The sequence below is a fragment of the Melanotaenia boesemani genome, chromosome 10 (assembly GCF_017639745.1).
Source record: "Melanotaenia boesemani isolate fMelBoe1 chromosome 10, fMelBoe1.pri, whole genome shotgun sequence".
NCBI classification, from domain to species: Eukaryota; Metazoa; Chordata; class Actinopteri; order Atheriniformes; family Melanotaeniidae; genus Melanotaenia; species Melanotaenia boesemani.
The window spans coordinates 21,553,542-21,557,069 of record NC_055691.1 but is presented as its reverse complement, the minus strand read 5'-3'; positions in this window follow the sequence as shown (position 1 = coordinate 21,557,069).

Sequence of the window (3,528 nt, the reverse complement as noted above, 5' to 3'; positions counted from 1 at the left end):
ATGGAAAACAATATCATCCCGATTTATTTGTGCTCTGTCATGTTTACATACTCACACTCTTTAATTCCTAGCAACTCTTGTGGTGATTCTTGCTTTGAGCCTTGAACAAGTGATTTACATGTGGAACTGGGAAAGTCCTGAAATGTTCTGTGTGGCATAATAATAAAAATAAATAAATAAAAGTGCATTATGGATATATTTAACATTTGATTTCACTTACTTGAATATGGCTTATGGTTCCAGGGAAAAAGAACCTTTTAATCCGTTAAGGCCCAACCCATGAAAAATTGGTAAGAAAACTCCATTTTTTAAAATATGAGGTCTTTATTTGGCCCTGTAACAAAATGTAACAAAAAATTAACATTTTTTTGGGGGGGATATCTACCATTTATTACCATGTGATATGTTAAAAATATTATAATATGGTTTTCTGCTTCTGAGTATCTATTAGGGAACAGAAGAAAAGTATCAGATTGTGTTCAACAGGATTTTGAGCAAAGTTTATTCCATAAATTGAAGCAAAATGTCTCAGAAACTGTATGTGACAAATATGTCAAATCGGGCTCTTATGGGTTAATTGAGCGCTACTCACACAGCATAGCAGAAGTATCGCCCAATAAGGCTGGTTTGCCTCAGCCTAAATGTTAAATGTATGTGTTGTTAGTTTAGTCAAAGCCAGCACTTCTTTTTTTTTGTTACTTTATTTGTCATCTATTGGACTTTGGAGAAGAGGTGGGAAGACCCAAATGCAGGACTCACAGAGATGGATGAAGTTAGGAAGAAGGTTCAATTAAACAGAAAACACCGCAGGAGTTGGAACACTGGGACCTAAAGTAACAAAAAGACCAAACTATGAAAACTGGAACACTAAGACTTAAAGAACAAAGACTACAGAACTACTGATGACTAACACACACAATTAACTGGCAATGAGTAAAGGAAAACCAGGAGCATATATACAGGAGCTGATTACGAGACACAGCAATTTACGTTGCATGCTTAACATTAAAATATTTGTTGAAAACTTAGAAATCAACTAAAAAATCCTCAGACATTAACTTGATATTACAGCTCCATGTTACCACATGTTGGAGCAAGTGGTTTAAAAGGCTTAGGGGAGACAGCAGGGCTGAAAGCAGGTACTGTTCACACAAGGCCCTCTCTGACTGCATGTTTACTCAACCGGTCACATGTCCAAATGTACGTAGAAAAAAAGTCATATTACCGTTTTCCTCACAGATTAACCCTGAGATTCAGGTTAACAGCCCTCCAGCACAGGAAATTCCTGTTTCACATGTTGTTAGAAACACAGCCATTTCTCCATCAGTCATATAATGAATGTTGATCTGTGCTGCATTTAACTACCTGTGAATTCAACCTCCCAATTTAAGGTAAAATTAAATTTCTCAATGTAGTCATGAGAGTCTATGGTGTAAGGCAAAATGTCACACTTCTATCAACTTAATATATGGTGGAGTGACTGAGCCACACATATTCATTTACAACCAATTATATTGGAGTGGAAATGAAGACATTTAAACGAGAGCTTGTTAAATGGTAAAACACAACTTTGTGTAACACAGTCATCTTCTTGAAGACTGGTTGTGCCACATTAGGAGTGTTTGACAATTAAGATATTTCTGAGGCTTGTAAAAAAAAAAAAACAAAGTCTGATAGAGTAGATTTTTCATGTCTGCATGCACCAAGAGTCTGTGTAAATAAATGGAAAGAGCTGGTAGGTCTCTCTTAGTACTTTGGTCTCTGATCAGACCTTATAAGGAGGCTCACTCATCAACAGAGCAGTCGCTCTGGACATTTGATCTGTGGAGACAAATGGAGAGCACTTGCACTGAAAACAGTGAGCAAAGGAAACAGTCTGGGGGAGGAGAGGTATCATGAAGATATCAGTGACATATCTTCAGGCGCTTCCCTGCACATTCAACTCCTCCAGGTTGAATCTCGGAGGAGTGGAAACATCTGGAAGAACACTTTCTTTAGGAGGGGAACTTGTTAATTTTGCCATTAATGCACAAAGAAACTTTCATGATTTTGCTGCTCAAATAATATTGTAACACGCAGGATCAGCTTACTTTGCCCCCTCAGGCGACAGTTGCCGATTCACTAAAGTCTGAAAGCTGCAAGGGATGAGAAAGTGCTGCCAATCTTTTGGACACTTCAGATGAAAGGGCTGAACGTGTTCATCCCCAAAAGCTGCTGACAGCAGATCTGACTTCCAGGTCAGGATGGGCAACAATCATCCACAGGGTTCAGAGCCTTGTGGTAACTAGTGAGAAAACAGCTGGTCTTTCCACCCATCGTCCATTCCTCCATCATTCATCCTGCTTAGCAATAGCTGAGTCAACAACATGAAATAGGCACTCCCAACAACCACAATCCCAGACAGTTTACTGTTGTCGCTGGCTAAGACCATCAGCGGGAGCTTTGACACTCTTAGATGATTGTAGAGTGACTGTGAGAGACTTCTTGACATCTGTTTTGGGAGGTTTCTCTGTTGGTGGTATTTTCTTGGCCGTGTGCTGAACTCATTTCATGCAGGCTCATGCGGGGTCTCAGGTGGCAACAATGGATGTAGAACAGTGAGAAAATATGAGCAAGACAAGTAAGGGGTACATGGAAGGGGAGACCACTAATTGCAAAGCAGCGAAGTGAAACAAAGCTTCATCAGTTCACGGATCGGTCTGAAGTCGAAGCAACACCTTATCAGCCAGAATGGTTTTATCATTAATCACTCAGTGAAACCCCCGCAGGTTCAACGTCATGCAAGCCCAAAGGGAGGGGGCGAGGGCTAATATTTGTGTACAGAAACCATATTAAGACATGGTGTTAAGTGAGTAACAGTGCTTTAGTGCAGCTGTGTGGCTGGTGGGTTCAGAATGCAGAGACAGATGTGAGGACCAGACCATCTATGGCTTAAAGAAGCACACACAGTTATCATTACCTTCTCAGTCCATCATAAACAGTGTTAACAAACCATCCACTGGGTAAATTTCAGATGTCCAAGGGTCAGTAAATGCTGCATGTAATGTACTTCTATATGTTGTTCTGCATCATCTTTACCATGTTCTAGATCAGGGAGCTCCAACTCCGGTCCTCTTGAACTACTGTCTTGCAGGTTTTGGATTCTACCCTGATGTAACACACCTGACTCAAATCACTGGGTCATTAACAGGTTTGTGCAGAGGTGTGTTGTAGTAGATATCTAAAAGCTGCAGGACAGTAGCTCACCAGGAACCAGGAGTTCTTGATCATAATATGGAATTCACACATCATCCTCTCACCAACTATCTCCATGGTGATCATATCTGTCATAATACCACCAGATGTGACGACTGAAGTTAAACAGCCAATATTGATTAAGAAATTGATAAAACCGATGATAAGTCTAAAACCATATTTTTCTCTTTATTGTTGAAGAGTAAGTTTTTGTGCGTAGTGATAAAAGTATACAAGATCACACAAAGTAAACAACTGTTGATAAAAAATGTATATTTCATTAGCTGTTTTACA